The following is a 27793-nucleotide window of genomic DNA, read 5'->3' as shown; positions in this document are numbered from 1 at the left end:
TAGTTATCTTTGTTTTCATTATTATTTTAGTTAGGTCAGGGTGTGACATGGTGAAGTATGTGTTTTTGTATTGTCTAGGGTGTTGTATGGCCTACAGGCCTACAGTGCGTCTCAGCCGGCCAGAGTCTGCCGTCTGCCCAACGGCGCCTGAACTGCCCGTCTGCCCAACGGCGCCTGAACTGCCCGTCTGCCCAACGGCGCCTGAACTGCCCGTCTGCCCAACGGCGCCTGAACTGCCCGTCTGCCCAACGGCGCCTGAACTTCCCGTCTGCCCAACGGCGCCTGAACTGCCCGTCTGCCCAACGCCGTCTGAACTGTCCGTCTGCCAAGCACCGCATGAACTGCCCGTCTGTACTGAGTATTCAAAGCCGCCCGTCTGTACTGAGCCTGCAAAGCCGCCCGTCTGCCATGAGCCTTCAGAGCCGTCCGCCAGACAGGAGCCGCTAGAGCCTTCCGCCAGACAGGAGCCGCTAGAGCCTTCCGCCAGACAGGATCCCCTAGAGCCTTCCGCCAGACAGGATCAGCCAGAGCCTTCCGCCAGACCGGATCAGCCAGAGCCTTCCGCCAGACCGGATCAGCCAGAGCCTGCCGCCAGACCGGATCAGCCAGAGCCTTCCGCCAGCCATGAGCAGCCAGAGCCTTCCGCCAGCCAGATCCGAGCAGCCAGATCCGTCAGCCAGCCATGAGCAGCCAGATCCGTCAGCCAGCCATGAGCAGCCAGATCCGTCAGCCAGCCATGAGCCGTCCAGCCAGGATCCGCCAGAGTTTTTGTATTGTTTTTGTATTGTCTAGGGTGTTGTATGGTTTAGGGGGTTAAGTAGAGTAGATGGTTTAGTGTTCAGTGTAGGTGTCTAGGAAAGTCTATGGTTGCCTGAATTGGTTCTCAATTAGAGACAGCTGGTTATTGTTGTCTCTGATTGGGAGCCATATTTAAGGCAGCCATAGGCTTTAGCTGGTTGTGGGTAATTGTCTATGTGTAGTGTTTGTGTCAGCACTATTTGTCTGTATAGCTTCACGGTCGTCAGTTTGTTATTTTGTGTATAGTTGTTAGTTTCTTGTTTTTTCTCTCTTCTAAAATAAAAGAAGATGTATTTTGCAAACGCTGCGCCTTGGTCCACTTTCTCACAAGAAGACGATCGTGACAGCATATTTAGAGCTGAAATCAGTGGTTATACATTGTGCTAACGTAGCATCTTTTTCCCACAACGTCCGGATATTTTTCTGACACTTTTTCTGACACACATATTCTGACCAAATAACTATTCATAAACATAACTAAAAAATACATGTTGTATAGGAAATGACAGATACACTAGTTCTTAATGCAATCGCCGTGTTAGAATTCTAAAAATAACTTCATTACGACATACAGCTTAGGTATAGCGAGAGAGTACCCAAAAGCTGGGCGCAAACGACTAGCACAACATGTTCGACAGATATATGAAATAGCATCATAAAATGGGTCCTACTTTTGCTGATCTTCCATCAGAATGTTGTACAAGGGGTCCTTTGTCCAGAACAATCGTTTTTTGGATTTAGAACGGCCTTTTTCCCTCTCGATTTAGCAAGCACACTTGCCAAGTGGCGCAAATCTCTCCATGTCAACAAACGGAAGAGAACGGAACACGGCAAAACTCCCGAAAAAATTTCAATAATCTGATTAAACTACACTGCTCAAAAAAATAAAGGGAACACTTAAACAACACAATGTAACTCCAAGTCAATCACACTTCTGTGAAATCAAACTGTCCACTTAGGAAGCAACACTGATTGACAATATATTTCACATGTTGTTGTGCAAATGGAATAGACAAAAGGTGGAAATTATAGGCAATTAGCAAGACACCCCCAATAAAGGAATGGTTCTGCAGGTGGTGACCACAGACCACTTCTCAGTTCCTATGCTTCCTGGCTGATGTTTTGGTCACTTTTGAATGCTGGCGGTGCTTTCACTCTAGTGGTAGCATGAGACGGAGTCTACAACCCACACAAGTGGCTCAGGTAGTGCAGTTCATCCAGGATGGCACATCAATGCGAGCTGTGGCAAAAAGGTTTGCTGTGTCTGTCAGCATAGTGTCCAGAGCATGGAGGCGCTACCAGGAGACAGGCCAGTACATCAGGAGACGTGGAGGAGGCCGTAGGAGGGCAACAACCCAGCAGCAGGACCGCTACCTCCGCCTTTGTGCAAGGAGGTGCACTGCCAGAGCCCTGCAAAATGACCTCCAGCAGGCCACAAATGTGCATGTGTCAGCATATGGTCTCACAGGGGGTCTGAGGATCTCATCTCGGTACCTAATGGCAGTCAGGCTACCTCTGGCGAGCACATGGATGGCTGTGCGGCCCCACAAAGAAATGCCACCCCACACCATGACTGACCCACCGCCAAACCGGTCATGCTGGAGGATGTTGCAGGCAGCAGAACGTTCTCCACGGCGTCTCCAGACTCTGTCACGTCTGTCACATGTGCGTGTGAACCTGCTTTCATCTGTGAAGAGCACAGGGCACCAGTGGCGAATTTGCCAATCTTGGTGTTCTCTGGCAAATGCCAAACGTCCTGCACGGTGTTGGGCTGTAAGCACAACCCCCACCTGTGGACGTCGGGCCCTCATACCACCCTCATGGAGTCTGTTTCTGACCGTTTGAGCAGACACATGCACATTTGTGGCCTGCTGGAGGTCATTTTGCAGGGCTCTGGCAGTGCACCTCCTTGCACAAAGGCGGAGGTAGCGGTCCTGCTGCTGGGTTGTTGCCCTCCTACGGCCTCCTCCACGTCTCCTGATGTACTGGCCTGTCTCCTGGTAGCGCCTCCATGCTCTGGACACTACGCTGACAGACACAGCAAACCTTTTTGCCACAGCTCGCATTGACGTGCCATCCTGGATGAACTGCACTACCTGAGCCACTTGTGTGGGTTGTAGACTCCGTCTCATGCTACCACTAGAGTGAGAGCACCGCCAGCATTCAAAAGTGACCAAAACATCAGCTAGGAAGCATAGGAACTGAGAAGTGGTCTGTGGTCACCACCTGCAGAACCATTCCTTTATTGGGGGTGTCTTGCTAATTGCCTATAATTTCCACCTTTTGTCTATTCCATTTGCACAACAGCATGTGAAATTTATTGTCAATCAGTGTTGCTTCCTAAGTGGACAGTTTGATTTCACAGAAGTGTGATTGACTTGGAGTTACATTGTGTTGTTTAAGTGTTCCCTTTATTTTTTTGAGCAGTGTATATTGAAAAAACATACTTTACGATGATATTATCACATGTATCAAATAAAATCAACGCCGGAGATATTAGTCGTCCATAACGGCAGCTTATCAGAAGGCAAATCCAGGTCCTTGTTCGCGCTCTCCAGAAAACAGGAAACTGGTGACACGTCATGCCAAGAGCTATAATGCGACGCCAGATCAAGTTACACACTCAATTTCTTCTCTCACTGCTTGTCGACATCTAGTGGAAGACGTATGAAGTGCATCTAAACTAATAAATATCAAGGACTTTAATAGGCAGCCCCTAGAAGAGTGCATCGATTTCAGATTTTCCACTTCCTGTCAGGAAGTTTGCTGCAAAAGGAGTTCTGTTTTACTCACAGATATAATTCAAACGGTTTTAGAAACTAGAGAGTGTTGTCTATCCAATAGTAAAAATAATATGCATATTGTACGAGCAAGAATTGAGTACGAGGCCGTTTAAATTGGGCATGATTTTCCCCCAAAGTGAAAACAGCGCCCTCTGTCCTTGTGCTCTACCGACTGAGGTAGCCAGACAGCTCAATTGTGGTACTGACTTGGACCGAAAATTGTACAGCTAGTTTGTGCAAAAATTGGTGATCAGGTAGAGTGCTGTGCATGGCTCCTGTGGCGCAATCGGTTAGTGCTTGGTACTTATACAGCAGTATGCAGCGAAGCAATGCCGAGGTTGTGAGTTCGAGCCTCACCAGGAGCAAATTTGTTTCTTAAACTTTCTGCCTGTCTATTTCTTGTCCAGAAAAGGAGCTTATATCACTCCATTTAGGAGGACGTTTTACAAGTAAATGGTATGTTATTTAGATAACAGGTTAGAGTGCCAGCACAGCAAGGATTCAAACCCATATTCTCCTGTATCACCAGCTAAGGCTGACAAGTTAGCAATGCAGGGTGGCAAGCCTGCTCGAAAGTCCAGGTGGATGGCTGTTTGCAAAGTGAGTTGATGCTTCGGCTCAAAAAGAAATACCCAAAGTGTTTCTCAAAACTACGACTCTGAGATTAAGAGCCTCGTGCTCTACCGACTGAGGTAGCCAGACAGCTCAATTGTGCTACTGACTTGGACCGAATGTTGTACAGCTCTGTTTGTTCAAAATATGGTGATTGGGTAGAGTGCTTCACACTGCTCCTGTGGTGCAATCGGTTAACCCGTGGGATTTATACAGCAGTATGTAGCGAAGTGAAGTTGTGAGTTCGAGCCTCACAAGGAACAAGTTTGTTTCTTAAACTTTCTGCCTGTATGTTTCTTGTCCAGAAATGGAGCTTATTTCACTCCATTTAGGAGGACGTTTTACAAGTAAATGGTATGTTATTTAGATAACAGGTTAGAGTGCCAGCACAGCAAGGATTCAAACACATATTCTCCTGTATCACCAGCTAAGGCTGACACGTTAGCAATGCAGGGTGGCAAGCCTGCTCGGAAGTCCAGGTGGATGGCTGTTTGCAAAGTGAGTTGGTGCTTCGTCTCAAAAAGAAATACCCAAAGTGTGGCTCAAACCCACGACTCTGAGATTAAGAGCCTCGTGCTCTACCGACTGAGGTAGCCAGACAGCTCAATTTTGGTACTGACTTGGACCGAAAATTGTACAGCTAGTTTGTGCAAAAATTGGTGATCAGGTAGAGTGCTGTGCATGGCTCCTGTGGCGCAATCGGTTAGCGCGTGGTACTTATACAGCAGTATGCAGCGAAGCAATGCCGAGGTTGTGAGTTCGAGCCTCACCAGGAGCAAATTTGTTTCTTAAACATTCTGCCTGTCTATTTCTTGTCCAGAAAAGGAGCTTATTTCACTCCATTTAGGAGGATGTTTTACAAGTAAATGGTATGTTATTTAGATAACAGGTTAGAGTGCCAGCACAGCAAGGATTCAAACCCATATTCTCCTGTATCACCAGCTAAGCCTGACAAGTTAGCAATGCAGGGTGGCAAGCCTGCTCGAAAGTCCAGGTGGATGGCTGTTTGCAAAGTGAGTTGATGCTTCGGCTCAAAAAGAAATACCCAAAGTGTTTCTCAAAACTACGACTCTGAGATTAAGAGCCTCGTGCTCTACCGACTGAGGTAGCCAGACAGCTCAATTGTGGTACTGACTTGGACCGAATGTTGTACAGCTCTGTTTGTTCAAAATATGGTGATTGGGTAGAGTGCTTCACACTGCTCCTGTGGTGCAATCGGTTAACCCGTGGGATTTATACAGCAGTATGTAGCGAAGCGAGGTTGTGAGTTCGAGCCTCACAAGTAGCGAGTTTGTTTCTTAAACTTTCTGCCTGTCTGTTTCTTGTCCAGAAAAGGAGCTTATTTCACTCCATTTAGGAGGACCTTTTACAAGTAAATGGTATGTTATTTAGATAACAGGTTAGAGTGCCAGCACAGCAAGGATTCAAACACATATTCTCCTGTATCACCAGCTAAGGCTGACACGTTAGCAATGCAGGGTGGCAAGCCTGCTCGGAAGTCCAGGTGGATGGCTGTTTGCAAAGTGAGTTGGTGCTTCGTCTCAAAAAGAAATACCCAAAGTGTGGCTCAAACCCACGACTCTGAGATTAAGAGCCTCGTGCTCTACCGACTGAGGTAGCCAGACAGCTCAATTTTGGTACTGACTTGGACCGAAAATTGTACAGCTAGTTTGTGCAAAAATTGCTGATCAGGTAGAGTGCTGTGCATGGCTCCTGTGGCGCAATCGGTTAGCGCGTGGTACTTATACAGCAGTATGCAGCGAAGCAATGCCGAGGTTGTGAGTTCGAGCCTCACCAGAAGCAAATTTGTTTCTTAAAACTTCTTGCCACTATAGGGGGTGCTGTTTCGCATTAGCATAATTTGCTCTCCAGATTAAACTGCCTAGTACTCAATTCTTGCTCGTACAATATGCATATTATTGTTATTATTGGATAGAAAACACTCTCTAGTTTCTATAGCCGTTTGAATTATGTCTCTGAGTGGAACAGAACTCATTCTACAGCACTTTTCCTGATATGGAGTGAAATTTCAGAAATGTTGGCCTCTGGTCCCAGGTCAGTTTTAAAGTCCCTGTAAATGCTATGGAGAAACAGACACTGCCTACGTCTTCCTCTGGATGTCAGTACGTGGTGACGCTTTGAATGGAGTCGATTGCGCAATCAGTGCCTGTATAAAACACGAAATACCGGAAGTAGCTTTCTTTTGCTGCCTGCGCCTGACGCACGAAGGACGTCGGACTTGCCTCCTTCCAAGCGGTTGTTTAGCCAGTAATATTTCTCCGGTCATGTTTTTACTCGTTATAGGTGTTAAAAACATCATAAGGTAGTTAATTTGAACCGTTTTATAGCAATTTATATCCGTTTAGGGCGATTTTATGGCATTTCTGTGTAATACACTTTGAAGCGCTGGGCACTTTTCGAGTGCATGGTGAACGTTAGTGACCGTTTCGACCGGACAAGAGGAGATCTTTCGACCAAAAGACGATTAGACCGGAGAAAGGATTCATTGCCCAAGATTCTGATGGAAGAACAGCTCATAGTAAGAACAATTTATGATGATAAATCGTGTTTCTGTCGAAAAATGTTAAACGCTTATGCCGCCATTTTGTTTGGTATAGCTTCGCTTGGCGCAACCTGTATTGAAAAGTAAGGATAATTTAAAAAATGTAATTCAGCGATTGTATTAAGAATTAAATTGTCTATCAATCGCTGTCCACCCTGTATTTTTTAGTCAAGTTTATGAGTATTTATGTATAAGACTAGATCACTGTCTAATATGGCGCACGACATTTTCTGACCAGCTGGGCTACTTTTCTCATTGTCTAACCATGATTTTGGTGGCTAAATATGCACATTTTCGAACAAACTCTATATGTATGTTGTAATATGATGTTACAGGAGTGTCATCTGAAGAATTCTGAGAAGGTTAGTGAAAAAATTAATATATTTTGGCGATGATTACGTTATCGCTCTCTTTGGCTAGAATCAATGCTCTGGTAACGTTTGCACATGTGGTATGCTAATATAACGATTTATTGTGTTTTCGCTGTAAAACACTTAGAACATCTGAAATATTGTCTGAATTCACAAGATCTGTGTCTTTCCAATGCTGTGAGCTGTGTATTTTTAAGAAATGTTTTATGATTAGTAATTAGGTCATACACGTTGCTCTCTGTATTTATTCTAGTCGAGTTGTGATGGTGGGTGCAATTGTAAACTATGATATATACCTGAAATATGCACATTTTTCTAACAAAACCTATCCTATACAATAAATATGTTATCAGACTGTCATCTGATGAGGTTTTTTCTTGGTTAGTGGCTATCAATATCTTTATTTGGCCGAATTGGTGATAGCACCTGATGGAGTAATAAACTGATGGAGTTAGGAAAGTGGTGTCTTTTGCTAACGTGGTTAGCTAATAGATTTACATATTTTGTCTTCCCTGTAAAACATTTTAAAAATCTGAAATGGTGGCTTTATTCACAAGATCTGTATCTTTCATTTGGTGTCTTGGACTTGTGATTTAATGATATTTAGATGCTACTATTTAATTGTGAAGCTATGCTAGCGATGCTAATCAGTGTGGGGGGGGTGGGGGGTGATCCCGGATACGGGGTTGAGGTTCGGTAAAGGTTAAACATTCTGCCTGTCTATTTCTTGTCCAGAAAAGGAGCTTATTTCACTCCATTTAGGAGGATGTTTTACAAGTAAATGGTATGTTATTTAGATAACAGGTTAGAGTGCCAGCACAGCAAGGATTCAAACCCATATTCTCCTGTTTCACCAGCTAAGCCTGACAAGTTAGCAATGCAGGGTGGCAAGCCTGCTCGAAAGTCCAGGTGGATGGCTGTTTGCAAAGTGAGTTGATGCTTCGGCTCAAAAAGAAATACCCAAAGTGTTTCTCAAAACTACGACTCTGAGATTAAGAGCCTCGTGCTCTACCGACTGAGGTAGCCAGACAGCTCAATTGTGGTACTGACTTGGACCGAATGTTGTACAGCTCTGTTTGTTCAAAATATGGTGATTGGGTAGAGTGCTTCACACTGCTCCTGTGGTGCAATCGGTTAACCCGTGGGATTTATACAGCAGTATGTAGCGAAGCGAGGTTGTGAGTTCGAGCCTCACAAGTAGCAAGTTTGTTTCTTAAACTTTCTGCCTGTCTGTTTCTTGTCCAGAAAAGGAGCTTTTTTCACTCCATTTAGGAGGACCTTTTACAAGTAAATGGTATGTTATTTAGATAACAGGTTAGAGTGCCAGCACAGCAAGGATTCAAACCCATATTCTCCTATATCACCAGCTAAGGCTGACACGTTAGCAATGCAGGGTGGCAAGCCTGCTCGGAAGTCCAGGTGGATGTCTGTTTGCAAAGTGAGTTGGTGCTTCGTCTCAAAAATAAATACCCAAATTGTTTCTCAAAACTACGACTCTGAGATTAAGAGTCTCATGCTCTACCGTCTGAGCTAGCCAGGCAGCTCAATTGTGGTACTGACTTGGACCGAATGTTGTACAGCTCTGTTTGTTCAAAATATGGTGATCGGGTAGCGTGCATCATATGGCTCCTGTGGTGCAATCGGTTAACCCGTGGGATTTATTCAGCAGTATTTAGCGAAGCAATTTTGCGGTTGTGAGTTCGAGCCTCACAAGGAACAAGTACATTTCTTGAACCCTCTGCCTGTCTTTTTCTTGTCCAGAAAAGGAGGATTTTTCACTCCATTTAGGAGGATGTTTCACAAGTAATTGGTATGTCATTAGGATAACAGGTCAGATTGCAGGCACAGCTACGATTAAATCCCATAACCTCCTGTGTCACCAGCTAAGCCTGACATGTCAGCAATGCAGGGTGGCAAGCCTGCTCGAAAGTCCAGAAGGATGGCTGTTCGCAAAGTGTGTTGGTGCTTTGAAGGAGAAAATAATTGTCTAGCATAGGGTTCAAACCGACAACCCTGAGATTAAGAGTCTCATGCTCTACCGACTGAGCTAGCCAGGCAACTCAACATTAATAATTACTTGGTCTGAATATCGTACAGCTCTGTTTGTGCAAAATATGGTGATCAGTGAGAGTGTTGTTAATGGATCTTGTGGTGCATGCGGTACTTATACAGCAGTTTGCAGCAAAGCAATGCGGATGTTGTGAGTTTGATCCTGGCCAGGGGTGAGTATTTTTCTTGAACCCTCTGTCTGTCTATTTCTTGTCCAGAAAAGGGTCATTTTTCAATCCATATAGGAGGATGTTTCACAAGTAATTAGTTTGTCATTTAGATAACAGGTCAGAGTGCAGGCAGTGCTAGGATTCAAACCCATATTCTCCTGTTTCACCAGCTAAGCCTGACAAGTTAGCAATGCACGGTGGCAAGCCTGCTCAAAAGTCCAAGCGGATGGCTGTTTGTAAAGTGAGTTCGTGCTTCGGTGGAGAACAGCATCGCCCAACGTGGGGCTCAAACCCACGACCCTGAGATTAAGAACCGATTGCACCACTGGAGCCATTAAAAGTACTCTCGCTGATCACCATATTTTGCACAAACAGAGCTGTACGATATTCAGTCCAAGTCAAGTACTTGGTATTGGCCATTGGCCCAATTTTACTGCAAGGATTTCTAACTGGTCAACCACAGGCTAGGGTTGGGTTATAAATTACATCCTGTCCCTTTGTTCAGAGGAGAAAACACTGAGGACAGGGAAGAATCTACCATCTACTTTTCAGCATAATAAATATGATTTGTTCTTTTTGAATATATTTATTTTTCTCCCCCTAATTTGCTTTGGGGTCTGTGTTATTGAAGAAAAATATCAACTGCTAGCATTTGGTGCAAGTCCGCTCTTTAGAGGAAGTGGATGGCAGTTTGCAAAGTGAGTTGGTGCTTCGCCGGAGAAAAGCATCCCCCAAAATGGGTCTCGAGATTATGAGTCTCATGCGCTACCGACTGCGCAAGTCAGGCTGGTCAATCACGATCTTGCTTTGGATCAAATATTCAAATCAAATCAAAGTTTATTTGTCACGTGCGTCGAATACAACAGGTGTAGACCTTATAGTGAAATGCTTACTTACAGGCTCTGACTAATAGTGCAAAAAGGTATTAGGTGAACAATAGGTAAGTAAAGAAATAAAACCAACAGTAAAAAGACAGTGAAAAACAGTAGCGAGGCTATATACAGTAGCGAGGCTATAAAAGTAGCGAGGCTACATACAGACATTGGTTAGTCAGGCTGATTGAGGTAGTATGTACATGTAGATATTGTTAAAGTGACTATGTGTATATGATGAACAGAGAGTAGCAGTAGCGTAAAGATGGGTTGGCGGGTGGTGGGTGGCAGGACACAATGCAGATTGCCCGGTTAGCCAATGTGAGGGAGCACTGGTTGGTCGGGCCAATTGAGGTAGTAAGTACATATGTACATGAATGTGTAGTTAAAGTGACTATGCATATATGATAACCAGAGAGTAGCAGCAGTGTAAAAGAGGGGTTGGGGGGCACACAATGCAGATAGTCCAGGTAGCCATCTGATTACCTGTTCATATTCTACAACTCTCTTCGTGCAAAATATGGTGATCGGCAAGAGTGCTTTCACTGACTCCCCTAAAGAAAAAAAATAACATAAATATATGAGAATACACCAAACTGAGTGTGGAATAATTCTATAATAACATTTCACAAAGAGAAATGTGTTGCTGTTTGTATTAAATAAAAGGTGCATTAGATTATTAATTACATTATATTGCCATTACCAGTGTTTTTGCGTTTAAGTTTAAGGAACCATTTGTTCCAACAGATGAACTTCCTACTGTACTTGGGACATTAAAGGTATTCTGCTGCCACATAGTAGGATCCGTCCACATCCACAATCTGCCTGATCTTCTGATGGAGTCCTGATGAGGTCAACTCCCCACTCTCACAGTCAGAATTTGGGCAATACAGTTTCACCTGCCAGAGTTGGAAGCCCATTCCCCAACCACCTGAACAATGCCTTGGACACCCACCTATGGTCCACATCTGGCCAAGTGCATTGCCATCCCTTGGGAAGGCATATGTCTCTCCCTGAAGTCAAAAGACAACAACATCCCCACACAAGAAATAATGTATTGATGATAAATTCCCCAAAGAACAGGTCATCATATCACGAGACATACTGTGTAGAACTAGTACACTATTTAAAATGTAAGTCATCACTATAAATACTTCCAATACAGGCTGGAAGGGCTGAAAAGTAGAACTATTAAATAAATTAGATCAATAGATTAAACACCATCAAAAGACGATTCTATGTTTTACTTATTTATTATCTCCATAAACTAAACATCATCATTATGATATATTTTATATTAACATAATACAGAGCTTACTATGCTGAACCTTCCAAGGAGACATGAGCTTCCTTATTGTCCTGTCGAGATTCTGGGAGGGGCATAGTTTTCCAACCAACAATGACCTGAGTGAGGATGTTGAGGACCTCTGGGAACCAGTGGTTATCTGGTATTTGCATGGCTGGGTGGTGGAGGATGGCTGGGTGTTGGAAGATGGCTGGATGTTTGACTTAATCCTGATAGCATCCCAGCCCTCAGGGAAGAGCTCCATGTATTCCTTGAAAGCCATCTTTTTAGCAGCATGGTTTTTGAAATCACTCCTCGCAGGCTGAGAGACAGATTATTTCTGCATCGATGCCACCCAATACTCAGCCCAGCACATTTTCAACCACCCACTTGAAGGTGTGTTCCTTATAAAGGCCAAACTGCATCTCATGCTGACCCAGCAAATGTGCTCTGCTTGCTGGGTTGCCACCTCTGAGCAGTACAGCCCTCTTGGCTGAATCCACCACTTTGACTGAAGACACAGCCCTGCTCCACTCTCTTGTAGTAGTTTTTGTCCTGGAAATCCTGGAATCCTTACTGTCCGTTAAGACAAGGCTTCCATTTCAGTGTGTCAAATCAGAGGGCCTGTTGTCCGGACCTCTGGCAGTCTCTATGGGGGTGCCACAGGGTTCAATTCTCGGGCCGACTCTCTTCTCTGTATACATCAATGATGTCACTCTTGCTGCTGGTGATTCTCTGATACACCTCTATGCAGACGCCACCATTCTGTATACTTCTGGCCCTTCTTTGAACACTGTGCTAACTAACCTCCAGATGAGCTTCAATGCCATACAACTCTCCTTCCGTGGCCTCCAGCTGCTCTTTAATGCAGGTAAAACTAAATGCATGCTCTTCAAAAGATCGCTGCCCGCACCTGCCCGCCTGTCCAGCATCACTACTCTGGACGGTTCTGACCTAGAATATGTGGACAACTACAAATACCTAGGTGTCTGGTTAGACTGTAAACTCTCCTTCCAGACCCACAATAAGCATCTCCAATCCAAAATTAAATCTAGAATCGGCTTCCTATTTCACAACAAAGCATCCTTCACTCATGCTGCCAAACATACCCTCGTAAAACTGACTATCCTATCGATTCTCGACTTCGGCGACGTCATTTACAAAACAGCCTCCAACACTCTACTCAACAAATTGGATGCAGTCTATCACAGTGCCATCCGTTTTGCCACCAAAACCCCATAATCTACCCACCACTGCGACCTGTGTGCTCTCGTTGGCTGGCCCTCGCTTCATACTCGTCGCCAAACCCACTGGCTCCAGGTCATCTATAAGTCTTTGCTAGGTAAAGCCCCGCCTTATCTCAGCTCACTGGTCGCCATAGTAGCACCCACCCGCAGCATGCGCTCCAGCAGGTATATTTCACTGGTCACCCCCAAAGCCAATTTTTCCTTTGGCTGCCTTTTCTTCCAGTTCTCTGCTGCCAATGACTGGAACAAACTGCAAATATCTGTAACGATCGTCGTAATCCTCCTCCTCGGACGAGGAAGAGAGGCGAGAAGGATCAGACCAATATGCAGAGTGGTTGGTGTTCATATTTAATGAAAATAGACTGAACACTTAACATACAAAACAACAAACGTGACAAACCGCAAACAGTCCCGTGTGGTACTAACACAGACACGCGATACAACCACCCACCAAAACCACATGAATCACCGGCTGCCTAAGTATGATTCTCAATCAGGGACAACGATTGACAGCTGTCTCTGATTGAGAATCATACCCGGCCGAACACAAACATCCCAACATAGAACAAACACTTCGACAACCCACCCCAACTCACGCCCTGACCAACTGAAATAATACAAGAGAAAGGAAAAACAGGTCAGGAACGTGACATAACCCCCCCCTTAAGGTGCGAACTCCGGGCGCACCAGCATAAAGTCTAGGGGAGGGTCTGGGTGGGTGTCTGTCCATGGTGGCGGCTCTGGCGCTGGTCGTGGTCCCCACCCCACCATAGTCAAACCCCGCTTCATTGGCCTCCTCCCAATGACCACCCTCCATGTCAATCCCACTCTACCAACGGGCAGCACCGGACTGAGGGGCAGCACCGGACTGAGGGGCGGATCCTGGCTGGCTGGCTCTGGCGGATCCTGGCTGGCTGGCTCTGGCGGATCCTGGCTGGCTGGCTCTGGCGGATCCTGGCTGGCTGGCTCTGGCGGATCCTGGCTGGCTGGCTCTGGCGGATCCTGGCTGGCTGGCCCTGGCGGATCCTGGCTGGCTGGCCCTGGCGGATCCTGGCTGGCTGGCTCAGGCGGATCCTGGCTGGCTGGCTCAGGCGGATCCTGGCTGGCTGGCTCAGGCGGATCCTGACTGGCTGGCTCAGGCGGATCCTGACTGGCTGGCTCAGGCTGCTCCTGACTGGCTGGCTCAGGCAGCTCCTGACTGGCTGGCTCAGGCAGCTCCTGACTGGCTGGCTCAGGCAGCTCCTGACTGGCTGGCTCAGGCAGCTCCTGACTGGCTGGCTCAGGCAGCTCCTGGCTGGCTGGCTCAGGCAGCTCCTGGCTGGCTCCTGGCTGGACGGCTCTGGCAGCTCCTGGCTGGATGGCTCTGGCAGCTCCTGGCTGGCTGGCTCAGGCAGCTCCTGGCTGGCTCTCTCATGCAGCTCCTGGCTGGACGGCTCTGGCAGCTCCTGGCTGGACGGCTCTGGCAGCTCCTGGCTGGACGGCTCTGGCTGGTCCTGGCTGGACGGCTCTGGCTGGTCCTGGCTGGACGGCTCTGACTGGTCCTGGCTGGACGGCTCTGGCTGGTCCTGGCTGGACGGCTCTGAACAGACGGACAGCGCTGGGAAGGCAGGCAGTTCAGACAGCGCTGGGAAGGCAGGCAGCTCAGACACTGGCTGTGCTGGAGAGGAGGAAGGCTCTGACAGCGCTGGACAGGTGGGAGCAGCTGGAGAGAGAACCCGGAGAGACAGCCTGGTGCGGGGGGCTGCCACCGGTGGACTGGTACGTGGAGGTGGCACCGGGTATACCGGACCGTGAAGGAGGACACGCGCTCTTGAGCACCGAGCCTGCCCAACCTTACCAGGTTGAATGGTCCCCGTAGCCCTGCCAGTGCGGCGAGGTGGAATAGCCCGCACTGGGCTATGCTGGCGAACCGGGGACACCATTCGTTAAGCTGGTGCCATGTATGCCGGCCCGAGGAGACGCACTGGAGGCCAGATGCGTTGGGCCGGCTTCATGACATCCGGCTCGATGCCCAACTTAGCCCTACCAGTGCGGCGAGGTGGAATAGCCCGCACTGGGCTAAGCACGCGTACTGGGGACACCGTGCGCTTTACCGCATAACACGGTGTCTGACCAGTACGACGCCCTCTCACTCCACGGTAAGCACGGGGAGTTGGCTCAGGTATCCTACCCGGCTTTGCCACACTCCTCGTGTGCCCCCCCCCCCCAAGAAATGTTTGGGTCTGACTCTCGGGCTCCCAACCGCGTCGCCGCACTGCCTCCTCATACCAGCGCCTCTCTGCCTTCGCTGCCTCCAGCTCCGCCTTGGGACGGCGATATTCCCCTGGCTGAGCCCAGGGTCCTTTGCCGTCCAGGATCTCCTCCCAAGTCCAGGAGTCCTGGGTTTTTTCCCACTGCTGTTGCCTCCCTTCTCCACTCCGCTTGGTCCTAGATAGGTGGGTGGTTCTGTAACGATCGTCGTAATCCTCCTCCTCGGACGAGGAGGAGAGGCGAGAAGGATCAGACCAATATGCAGAGTGGTTGGTGTTCATATTTAATGAAAATAGACTGAACACTTAACATACAAAACAACAAACGTGACAAACCGCAAACAGTCCCGTGTGGTACTAACACAGACACGCGATACAACCACCCACCAAAACCACGTGAATCACCGGCTGCCTAAGTATGATTCTCAATCAGGGACAACGATTGACAGCTGTCTCTGATTGAGAATCATACCCGGCCGAACACAAACATCCCAACATAGACAAACACATCGACAACCCACCCCAACTCACGCCCTGACCAACTGAAATAATACAAGAGAAAGGAAAAACAGGTCAGGAACGTGACAATATCGCTGAAGCCTCTTATCTCCCTCACTAACTTCAAGCACCGGCTGTCAGAGCAGCTCACAGATCATTGCACCTGTACATAGCCCATCTGTAAATAGCCCATCCAACTACCTCATCTCCGTACTGTATTTATGTATTTATTTTGCTCCTTTGCACCCCAGCATCTCTACTTGCACATTCATCTTCTGCACATCTATCACTCCAGTGTTTAATTGCTATACCGTAATTACCACGCCACTATGGCCTATTTTATTGCCTTACCTCCCTTATCTTACCTCATTTGCACACACTGTACAGTATATATACTTCTTTTTTTTCTACTGTATTATTGACTGTATTTTTTAAAATTCCATGTGCAACTCTGTGTTATTGTATGTGTCTAACTTCTTTGCTTTATCTTGGCCAGGTCGCAGTTGTAAATGAGAACTTGTTCTCAACTAGCCTACCTGATTAAATAAAGGTTAAATAAATTACATGGGCTCCATGTCTGCTGTGAAAATAAAGGGGAACGTTTGTATTCAATAAGCATAAATTGCATACATTTTCATCACAGTGAGCAGACTGGATTAATAGATGGAACGTTTCTATAAACTCTAGCTACCTATGTTGTCATCTCTAGCTACTTGCTAAAGCACATTTCTACCACAAACAGACACATCAGCATAAGCAAGTGCAAATCTCACCAGATTGGGTCTGCTGGATGGTCGAGATTTCTCCCTGAGGATTATCCCTCTGTCTCCCTGACCTGTTACGCCGCAGTGAGATCGCCAAGATGATAGGGGAGTATAAGCCAATTTTGGGGGGTGGAATGGTTTCAACTGTGTGTTGTTATTCACTAAGACATTTGTCTTAGATGTCTGGATTTCCTGAATTACAAATGCCCCAAAATAAACTGTTATTCTGGTCTGTCCTCTCTCGAGGTTATGGCGAGGTGACCACAGATGGTATCTAGATGCATGGAAGATAATTTGGCCGATGAACAGTGTGAACCTCAACACTCCCTCTAACCGGCTGAAAATGGCATTCAGTATGGTCCTTCACCACTTCTACCGTGAAACCTGAGTCCGAGCCAGCAACCTGTACACAGCAGTCAACGCTATCAACTGCCTTTTCCTTCATGTTTTTTCTCTCAGGAGTACGACATGGGTTCCATGTGGAGTGAGCATGGAGAGAGATCCAGTCCAAACTTCTCTCATGCTGCTGGTGTACTGGTAGGAAAATGGACAAATACATGATGACTGTGAAGGACAGGGGCGGCTCAGGTGAGAGACATTATCAAGGGTCATCCACTTTGAACATGTGCCATTAAAAGGACAAACGGAAACACTATCTGAAGAAGAACATGAAGAAACGCTAGGAAGAATGAGTGCCGGGGACCGAGAGGGGTGGTCAACCATGCCCGTAATTGATTTAGGCTTGTCCAGAATTGTTTATTTGATTGTGGTTGATTGATTGTAGAGGTCTGCACACTGTAAAATGAATAGTAATTTAGACTAAGAATGCATTGAAATACCAATCTGTCATTACCACAAGTGATGAGAAAAAATTGAAGTGATAGAACCGACATGAAGCACTAAGGACTGTCATTCTAAATTTGGGTTGGATAATTTATCAATAATTATAATTATTATTTGGAAAGACAAGGTTTCTAGAGACAGAGCTGTGCCCTAAAATAAAGGAGAAACACCAGATTGTAGCTTGGGCTACCCTTGCCCCAATCTCCTTCTTAGCAAGGTTGGTGTGAATTGTTATAACGTGTTCTCTTTCTCTTCCCTGTGAAATGTTATTAACATGCTGTAAGACGACGTGCCTCTCTGGCTGATTTCTGCAGCTATCTTGTTTTCTATTCCTCCAGAGGAGGGTGAAACAGTTAGATGCCAACTCTGAATGAGCCCCCATTTCCCCCTGTAGGTACAGACAATGAGTCATGATTGAAGGTTGTTTGCTTTTAACAAGTTGAGAGTAAGGTCATCTAAACCGTTAACCTGTTTACATTATGTGGAACACTGAGCTGATGAGCAAGTTAAACAACTGGGTTTTATATTTTGACTAGGTGGATGTCCCAGGGACAGTTAGTGAAAACATAGGTCAATGCAACCCGACTGTGGTAAGTAATATGAAAACAGTGGTTAACACTGAGAGATTTATTCACCTCTGAATCTACAGATCCATTGTGTATTTGTGTATTTTTTTGATACTCACTCCCATTAATAAAGTATCACAATTTTGCCTAAAAACTCAGCCATGAATAAAGAATGGTACCAACACATCCTCCGAGAGCGACTTCTCCCAACTATCCAGTAAGAGGTTGGTGACGAACAATGCCTTTTCCAGCATGATGGAGGACCTTGCCATGAGGCAAAAGTGATAACTAAGTGGCTCGGGGAACAAAACATCGATATTTTGGGTCCATGGCCAGGAAACTCCCCAGACCTTAATCCCATTGAGAACTTGTGGTCAATCCTCAAGAGGCGGGTGGACAAACAAAAACACACAAATTCTGACAAACTCCAAGCATTGATTATGCAAGAATGGGCTGCCATCAGTCAGGATGTGGCCCAGAAGTTAATTGACAGCATGCCTGGGCGGATTGCAGAGGTCTTGAAAAAAAAGGGTCAACACTACAAATATTGTGTAACGCTCCTCCTTATCTGATGATGAGAAATAGGAATCATCGGACCAACACGCAGCGTGGTAAGTGTTCATTGTAAATTTTAATAAAAAATAAACTGAACACTGAATGACAAAAACAACAAAGAGAGTGAACGACACGAAACAGTCCTGTAAGGTGAAAAAACACAAAACAGGAAACAACTACCAACAAACACAGGTGGGAAAAGGATACCTAAGTATGGTTCTCAATCAGAGACAACGATATACAGCTGCCTCTGATTGAGAACCACACACGGCCAAACACAAAGAAATAGACAACATAGAACACCAGACATAGAATGCCCACCCCAACTCACGCCCTGACCAAACCAAAATAGAGACATAAAAAAGGAACTAAGGTCAGGGCGTGACATATTGACTCTTTGCATCAACTTCATGTAATTGTCAATAAAAGCCTTTGACACTTATGAAACGCTTCTAATTATACTTCAGTATTCCATAATAACATCTGACAAAAATATCTAGACACTGAAGCAGCAAACTTAGTGAAAATGTATATTTGTGTCATTCTCAAAACTTTTTGCCACGACTGTACATATTACCTCAATTATCTCGACTAACCAGTGCCCCCGCACATTGACTCTTTACCGGTACCCCCTGTATATAGCCTCGGAAATTGTTATTTTGCTGCTGCTGTTGAATTATTTGTAACTTTTACTTTGGTATTTTCTTAAAACATTGTTGGTTAACTTCTCTGGGATATGTGGGACGGTAGCGTCCCACTTGGCCAAAAGCCAGAAAAAATGTAGCGCGCCAAATTCAAATATATTACTATAAAAATCAATCTTTCATGAAATCACACATGAAAGACACCAAATTAAAGTTACACATGTTGTGAATCCAGCCAACATGTCTGATTTCAAAAAGGATTTACAGGGAAAGCACACCAAACAATTATGTTAGCTCAATACATAGTCACAGAAAAACACAGCCATTTTCCCAGCAAAAGATAGTAATCACAAAAAGCAGAAATAGAGATAAAATGAATCACTAACCTTTGATAATCTTCATCAGATGACACTCATAGGACATCATGTTACACAATACATCTATGTTTTGTTTGATAATGTGCATATTTATATCCACAAATCTCGGTTTACATTTGCGCCATGTTCAGAAATGCCTCCAAAATATACGGAGAAATTACAGAGAGCCACGTCAAATAACAGAAATACTCATCATAAACTTTGATGAAAGATACATGTTTTACATATAATTAAAGATACACTTGTTCTTAATGCAACCGCTATCTCAGACTTCAAAAAAACTTTACGTAAAAAGCACACCATGCAATAATCTGACAAGGCGCTCAGATAAAAACAACATTTCTCCGCCATGTTGGAGTCAACAGAAATACGAAATTACATCATAAATATTCCCTTACCTTAGATCATCTTCATCAGAATGCACTCCCAGGAATCCTAGTTCCACAATAAATCGTTGTTTTGTTCGGTAATGTCCATTACTTATGTCTAAGTAGCTACTTTTGCTAGCATGTTTAGTGCACATGTCCAAACGCTCGCGCAGATGCAGGCAAACTCGGACGAAAACTTCAAAAAGTTATATAACAGGTCGAATGAACTGGTCAAACTAAGTAGAGAATCAATCTTCAGGATGTTGTTATCATATATATCCAATAACGTTCCAACCGGAGTGTGTCTGTAGAAGTTATGGAACGCAAGGCGAACGCAAGGCTTTTTATTTTTTATTTTATTTTATTTATTTTTTTTGATCACTTCCGGGTTGGAGCGAGTAGTCGCACTTCGCTTCGCTCCACAGGTAATATTACATTTCATTACAGTACAACGGTTTGATTTGTTTGATCTGAGCAATTTTTCTTAGCTAGCTACATAGCCGTCTTTGTATCAAAGATAATTGTGTAGTTTAGAGTCATTATCGAGGTTAGCTAGCCAGCTATTTTCATCCTTCTAACGTAGTCAACACTGCTAGCTAGCCAGCTAGCCAACTTCTACCGAATAGCAGCACTGTAGAAACTATTACATTACAACGGAACGACTTGATTAGTGTAGTGTTAGCTAGCTACATAGTTGTCTTTGCTGTCTTTGTATCTAAGATAATTGTGTAGTTTAGAGTAATTATCGAGGTTAGCTAGCCAGCTATTTTCGTCCGCCGCGCCGCGCCACCGTTCTCCTACCTAGTCAACAACTGCTAGCTAGCTAGTCAACTTCTACCGACTAGCAGCACTGTAGAAACTAATACATTACAACGGAACGATTTGATTAGTGTAGTGTTAGCTAGCTACATAGTTGTCTTTGCTGGCTTTGTATCTAAGATAATTGTGTAGTTTAGAGTAATTATCGAGGTTAGCTAGCCAGCTATTTTCGTCCGCCGCGCCGCGCCACCGTTCTCCTACTAAGTCAACAACTGCTAGCTAGCTAGTCAACTTCTACCGACTAGTAGCACTGTAGAAACTAATAAATACATTACAACGGAACGATTTGATTAGTGTAGTGTTAGCTAGCTACATAGTTGTCTTTGCTGTCTTTGTATCTAAGATAATTGTGTAGTTTAGAGTAATTATCGAGGTTAGCTAGCCAGCTATTTTCGTCGCCGCGCCACCGTTCTCCTACCTAGTCAACAACTGCTAGCTAGCTAGTCAACTTCTACCAACTAGCAGCACTGTAGAAACTAATAATACATTACAACGGAACGATTTGATTAGTGTAGTGTTAGCTAGATACATAGTTGTCTTTGCTGTCTTTGTATCTAAGATAATTGTGTAGTTTAGAGTAATTATCGAGGTTATCGAGGTTACCTAGCCAGTTATCGAGGTTACCTAGCCAGCTACACTTTCAAACAAAGTCAACAACGCAGCCACTGCTAGCTAGCCTACTTCACCAGCCAGCAGTACTGTATCATTTTAATCATTTTAGTCAATAAGATTTTTGCAACGTAAGCTTAACTTTCTGAACATTCGAGACGTGTAGTCCACTTGTCATTCCAATCTCCTTTGCATTAGCGTAGCCTCTTCTGTAGCCTGTCAACTATGTGTCTGTCTATCCCTGTTCTCTCCTCTCTGCACAGACCATACAAACGCTTCACACCGCGTGGCCGCTGCCACTCTAACCTGGTGGTCCCAGCGCGCACGACCCACGTGGAGTTCCAGGTCTCCGGCAGCCTCTGGAACTGCCGATCTGCGGCCAACAAGGCAGAGTTCATCTCAGCCTATGCTTCCCTCCAGTCCCTCGACTTCTTGGCCCTGACGGAAACATGGATTACCACAGATAACACTGCTACTCCTACTGCTCTCTCCTCGTCGGCCCACGTGTTCTCGCACACCCCGAGAGCTTCTGGTCAGCGGGGGGGTGGCACTGGGATCCTCATCTCTCCCAAGTGGACATTCTCTCTTTCTCCCCTGACCCATCTGTCTATCGCCTCCTTTGAATTCCATGCTGTCACAGTTACCAGCCCTTTCAAGCTTAACATCCTTATCATTTATCGCCCTCCAGGTTCCCTTGGAGAGTTCATCAATGAGCTTGACGCCTTGATAAGTTCCTTTCCTGAGGATGGCTCACCTCTCACAGTTCTGGGTGACTTTAACCTCCCCACGTCTACCTTTGACTCATTCCTCTCTGCCTCCTTCTTTCCACTCCTCTCCTCTTTTGACCTCACCCTCTCACCTTCCCCCCCTACTCACAAGGCAGGCAATACGCTTGACCTCATCTTTACTAGATGCTGTTCTTCCACTAATCTCATTGCAACTCCCCTCCAAGTCTCCGACCACTACCTTGTATCCTTTTCCCTCTCGCTCTCATCCAACACTTCCCACTCTGCCCCTACTCGGATGGTATCGCGCCGTCCCAACCTTCGCTCTCTTTCCCCCGCTACTCTCTCCTCTTCCATCCTATCATCTCTTCCCTCTGCTCAAACCTTCTCCAACCTATCTCCTGATTCTGCCTCCTCAACCCTCCTCTCCTCCCTTTCTGCATCCTTTGACTCTCTATGTCCCCTATCCTCCAGGCCGGCTCGGTCCTCCCCTCCTGCTCCGTGGCTCGACGACGCATTGCGAGCTCACAGAACAGGGCTCCGGGCAGCCGAGCGGAAATGGAGGAAAACTCACCTCCCTGCGGACCTGGCATCCTTTCACTCCCTCCTCTCTACATTTTCCTCTTCTGTCTCTGCTGCTAAAGCCACTTTCTACCACTCTAAATTCCAAGCATCTGCCTCTAACCCTAGGAAGCTCTTTGCCACCTTCTCCTCCCTCCTGAATCCTCCTCCCCCTCCCCCCCCTCCTCCCTCTCTGCGGATGACTTCGTCAACCATTTTGAAAAGAAGGTCGACGACATCCGATCCTCGTTTGCTAAGTCAAATGACACCGCTGGTTCTGCTCACACTGCCCTACCCTGTGCTTTGACCTCTTTCTCCCCTCTCTCTCCAGATGAAATCTCGCGTCTTGTGACGGCCGGCCGCCCAACAACCTGCCCGCTTGACCCTATCCCCTCCTCTCTTCTCCAGACCATTTCCGGAGACCTTCTCCCTTACCTCACCTCGCTCATCAACTCATCCTTGACCGCTGGCTACGTCCCTTCCGTCTTCAAGAGAGCGAGAGTTGCACCCCTTCTGAAAAAACCTACACTCGATCCCTCCGATGTCAACAACTACAGACCAGTATCCCTTCTTTCTTTTCTCTCCAAAACTCTTGAACGTGCCGTCCTTGGCCAGCTCTCCTGCTATCTCTCTCAGAATGACCTTCTTGATCCAAATCAGTCAGGTTTCAAGACTAGTCATTCAACTGAGACTGCTCTTCTCTGTGTCACGGAGGCGCTCCGCACTGCTAAAGCTAACTCTCTCTCCTCTGCTCTCATCCTTCTAGACCTATCGGCTGCCTTTGATACTGTGAACCATCAGATCCTCCTCTCCACCCTCTCCGAGTTGGGCATCTCCGGCGCGGCCCACGCTTGGATTGCGTCCTACCTGACAGGTCGCTCCTACCAGGTGGCGTGGCGAGAATCTGTCTCCGCACCACGTGCTCTCACCACTAGTGTCCCCCAGGGCTCTGTTCTAGGCCCTCTCCTATTCTCGCTATACACCAAGTCACTTGGCTCTGTCATATCCTCACATGGTCTCTCCTATCATTGCTATGCAGACGACACACAATTAATCTTCTCCTTTCCCCCTTCTGATAACCAGGTGGCGAATCGCATCTCTGCATGTCTGGCAGACATATCAGTGTGGATGACGGATCACCACCTCAAGCTGAACCTCGGCAAGACGGAGCTGCTCTTCCTCCCGGGGAAGGACTGCCCGTTCCATGATCTCGCCATCACGGTTGACAACTCCATTGTGTCCTCCTCCCAGAGTGCTAAGAACCTTGGCGTGATCCTGGACAACACCCTGTCGTTCTCAACTAACATCAAGGCGGTGACCCGTTCCTGTAGGTTCATGCTCTACAACATTCGCAGAGTACGACCCTGCCTCACACAGGAAGCGGCGCAGGTCCTAATACAGGCACTTGTCATCTCCCGTCTGGATTACTGCAACTCGCTGTTGGCTGGGCCCCCTGCCTGTGCCATTAAACCCCTACAACTCATCCAGAACGCCGCAGCCCGTCTGGTGTTCAACCTTCCCAAGTTCTCTCACGTCACCCCGCTCCTCCGCTCTCTCCACTGGCTTCCAGTTGAAGCTCGCATCCGCCATGGTGCTTGCCTACGGAGCTGTGAGGGGAACGGCACCTCCGTACCTTCAGGCTCTGATCAGGCCCTACACCCAAACAAGGGCACTGCATTCATCCACCTCTGGCCTGCTCGCCTCCCTACCTCTGAGGAAGTACAGTTCCCGCTCAGCCCAGTCAAAACTGTTCGCTGCTCTGGCACCCCAATGGTGGAACAAACTCCCTCACGACGCCAGGTCAGCGGAGTCAATCACCACCTTCCGGAGACACCTGAAACCCCACCTCTTTAAGGAATACCTAGGATAGGATAAAGTAATCCTTCTAACCCCCCCCCCCCCCCCCCCCCCCCCCCTTAAAAGATTTAGATGCACTATTGTAAAGTGGTTGTTCCACTGGATATCATAAGGTGAATGCACCAATTTGTAAGTCGTTCTGGATAAGAGCGTCTGCTAAATGACTTAAATGTAATGTAAATGTAATGTAAATGATATCATGAGGAAAGCGCGTAACTAGGAACTGGCTGAAAAACCTCCCATCCGGCCCCACATCACACTAGAGGCTTCATTCCACGTTCTACGGACTGTTGACATCTAGTGGAAGGCATAGGAAGTGCGAACAGATACATATCTTACAGGGAATTGAATCGGCGATGAGTTGAACATTGACCAGTCTCAGAATTCTCACTTCCTGTTTGGATTTTTTCTCAGGTTTTTGCCTGCCATATGAGTTCTGTTATACTCACAGACATCATTCAAACAGTTTTAGAAACTTCAGAGTGTTTTATATCCAATAGTAATAATAATATGCATATATTAGCATCTGGTACAGAGTAGGAGGCAGTTCACTATGGGCACACAATTCATCCAAAAGTGAAAATGCTGCCCCCTATCATAAAGAAGTTAAGGGCTTGTAAGTAAGCATTTCACTGTAAGGTTGACACCTGTTGTATTCAGCGCATGTGACAAATACATTTTAATTTGATTTGATGAAACTCTTAATCTCAGGGTCGTGGGTTCGAGCCCCATGTTGGGAAATACTTGTCTCCTAGGAAACATCAACTCATTTTGCAAACTGCCATCCACTTCCTCTAAAGAGCGGTCTTGCCAACCTGCATTGCAGAGATGTCGGGCTTAGCTGGTGAAACAGGAGGCCCTGTGTTTGAATCCCAGCAATGCCTGCACTCTGACCTGTTATCACAATGACATACCTATTACTCGTGAAACATCCTCCTAAATGGAGTGAAAAGTGCTAATTTCCTGGACAAGAAATAGATAGGCAGAGGGTTCAAGAAAGATCCCTGCTCCTGGTGAGGCTCAGCATTGCTTTGATGCATACTGCTGTATAAGTACCACACGCTAACCAATTGCGCCATAGGAGACATTGAAAGCACTCTCGCTGATCACCATTTTTTGCACGAACAGAGTTGTATGATATTTGGTCCAAAGCCAGTTTGTAATTGAACAGCCGGCTAACTCAGATGGTAGAGCATTAGACTCTTAATCTCAGGCTTGTGTGTTTGAGCCCCATGTTGGGTGATGCTTTTCTCCGGCGAAGTACAAACTGCCATCCACTTCCTCTAAGGAGCGTGCTTGCCAACCTGCATTGGAGACGTGTGTCTCTCCATCTCTCTCTGCCCTTTAGTAACACTGCCATAATTCAATTAGAACGCCTGTCTCCCAACGTTGGCAGCTGTGCTCGATAGATGAGGAGTAGGTTGGAATAAATAGTGAGCCTTATGCTCCTTAACTTAAATTTCTCTGATGGTAATTCAAAATCACATCGTGTGTTTTTCCTATCGGTCCTTTTTACTTTATTCACACACGGGTGTTTCATGTGAAAAGTCAGCTTGATTCTTTCCTGCTAATGTCTGATACATCGCAAATTGATTAATTGATGCGACACCCCTTTGAGTGATGATACGATATGCAATCTGGTTTCCCTGCGGTTCCTTACACATTTTTCGAGTGATGTTTTCCTAGAATTTTCGAATGGTTTTCCATGGAGATTTACAAAAAATCTCATTACGATGAAGAACACCCTTAGCTCAATTGTCCCCATTGGGAATAGTCTCCATCAATATCCATGCTGTGTGTTCCTTTAATGTGATCTACAGTATATCCGTTTTAATTAGCCATGAGCTGGCTGTCTGTGTTGCTGGAGCAGTGGACATGAAAGTGGGATCTATCTGCATCACACAGCCGCTGTGACGGCTCAACTAAACAGCTCTGCTGTTCCTTCAGTATGTTACCATGGCTGCATGCATCCAGTCAACACAGGCTTGTTTTCATTCCATGTGTCTCCTTTCATAGTACTGTAAGTTCTTCTTTCATAGTACTGTAAGTTCTTCTTTCATAGTACTGTAAGTTCTCCTTTCATAGTACTGTAAGTTCTTCTTTCATAGTACTGTAAGTTCTCCTTTCATAGCACTGTAAGTTCTTCTTTCATAGTACTGTAAGTTCTCCTTTCATAGTACTGTAAGTTCTTCTTTCATAGTACTGTAAGTTCTCCTTTCATAGTACTGTAAGTTCTTCTTTCATAGTACTGTAAGTTCTTCTTTCATAGTACTGTAAGTTCTTCTTTCATAGTACTGTAAGTTCTCCTTTCATAGTACTGTAAGTTCTTCTTTCATAGTACTGTAAGTTCTCCTCTCATAGTACTGTAAGTTCTTCTTTCATAGTACTGTAAGTTCTCATTTCATAGTACTGTAAGTTCTTCTTTCATAGTACTGTATGTTCTCCTTTCATAGTACTGTTAGTTCTCCTTTCATAGTACTGTAAGTTCTTCTTTCATAGTACTGTAAGTTCTAATTTCATAGTACTGTAAGTTCTTCTTTCATAGTACTGTAAGTTCTCCTTTCATAGTACTGTAAGTTCTTCTTTCATAGTACTGTAAGTTCTTCCTTCATAGTACTGTAAGTTCTCCTTTCATAGTACTGTAAGTTCTCCTTTCATAGTACTGTAAGTTCTCCTTTCATAGTACTGTAAGTTCTTCTTTCATAGTACTGTAAGTTCTTCTTTTTAAGATCTGCTTAAATTCTAAATTATCAAAAATGTATGACAATTACAGACACAAACAATGGTGATGAGAGCATTAAGTTCACTTTTTCTCTTATCCCCGTTTCTCACTCTCTCACACCATTGTATTCAATGGATTGAAGCACATGTGTAGAATGGTAATAGCTCTCACCCGAGTTTGAATTTGTTATGTTATTAAGAGGATTTTTTCCCCCACAGGCTGTTAAGATGCTCACAGAAGATGTGTCAACTTTGTAGTCATAGAAACCAATAGTCTTTTCCAGTGTCTGTAAAGGAAACCTTTGATTGGTTGAAGCCAGGCTTGTAAATGCAAGCGTCAATGGTGGCCTTCAATGCCATCAAAGCCGTTTCTGAAGAGGTTTAAAAAAAATACTTTAGATAAGACCTTTTTAAAGATTATTAGCATCTCTTTAAATCCAGAAAACACATCAAACAGACAGTGAATCTTGACGTTTGATTTGTGAAGAGGGGGCTATGTGGGTCAGTTGTGTCTGGGAGAGAGAGCTTGATTAAAGGATCAGACATCCTCATTAAAATGGGCATCTCTATAAACATGATTGAAGACTTGAAGCACAGAAGAGACATCAATACTATTTTGTCCCACAGAAACTGTGTTCGCTTTCCTACAATGTATCCCTGTCTGTATCCCTGTCTGTATCCCTGTGTGTGAAACATTAGTCCATGTATTGATTGATGAGCTCCAGTTAGTGTCTTATGTACCTGTATCAACTCATGTGCTTCAGGTTCATCTTTATAAGAATCTTAGTGCGCTACCTGGCAGTACGGCATCTCTCTAGGTACATAGCTTGCCACTATAATTCATCAGTGACTGAATGAGCAGTCCTCCTGGTGCAGTAACTCCTTCA

General features: G+C 45.5%; 4 non-coding genes across 4 annotated transcripts; 3 read left to right on the top strand and 1 right to left on the bottom strand.

Moving 5' to 3' along the window:
* Positions 1–3852: 3852 nt before the first annotated feature.
* trnai-uau lies at positions 3853–3946 on the top strand. The gene is made up of 2 exons: positions 3853–3890; positions 3911–3946. It is a non-coding gene; the product is annotated as a tRNA-Ile (tRNA).
* Positions 3947–4877: 931 nt separating this feature from the next.
* trnai-uau lies at positions 4878–4971 on the top strand. The gene is made up of 2 exons: positions 4878–4915; positions 4936–4971. It is a non-coding gene; the product is annotated as a tRNA-Ile (tRNA).
* Positions 4972–5902: 931 nt separating this feature from the next.
* Positions 5903–5996, top strand: trnai-uau. Its single transcript has 2 exons — positions 5903–5940; positions 5961–5996. It is a non-coding gene; the product is annotated as a tRNA-Ile (tRNA).
* Positions 5997–9111: 3115 nt separating this feature from the next.
* Positions 9112–9184, bottom strand: trnak-cuu. Its single transcript has one exon. It is a non-coding gene; the product is annotated as a tRNA-Lys (tRNA).
* Positions 9185–27793: the final 18609 nt, after the last annotated feature.

Source organism: Salvelinus namaycush, chromosome 2 (genome assembly GCF_016432855.1).
Source record: "Salvelinus namaycush isolate Seneca chromosome 2, SaNama_1.0, whole genome shotgun sequence".
NCBI classification, from domain to species: domain Eukaryota; kingdom Metazoa; phylum Chordata; class Actinopteri; order Salmoniformes; family Salmonidae; genus Salvelinus; species Salvelinus namaycush.
Note: the sequence above shows the minus strand (reverse complement) of the source record. Positions and strands in the feature narration are given on the sequence as shown.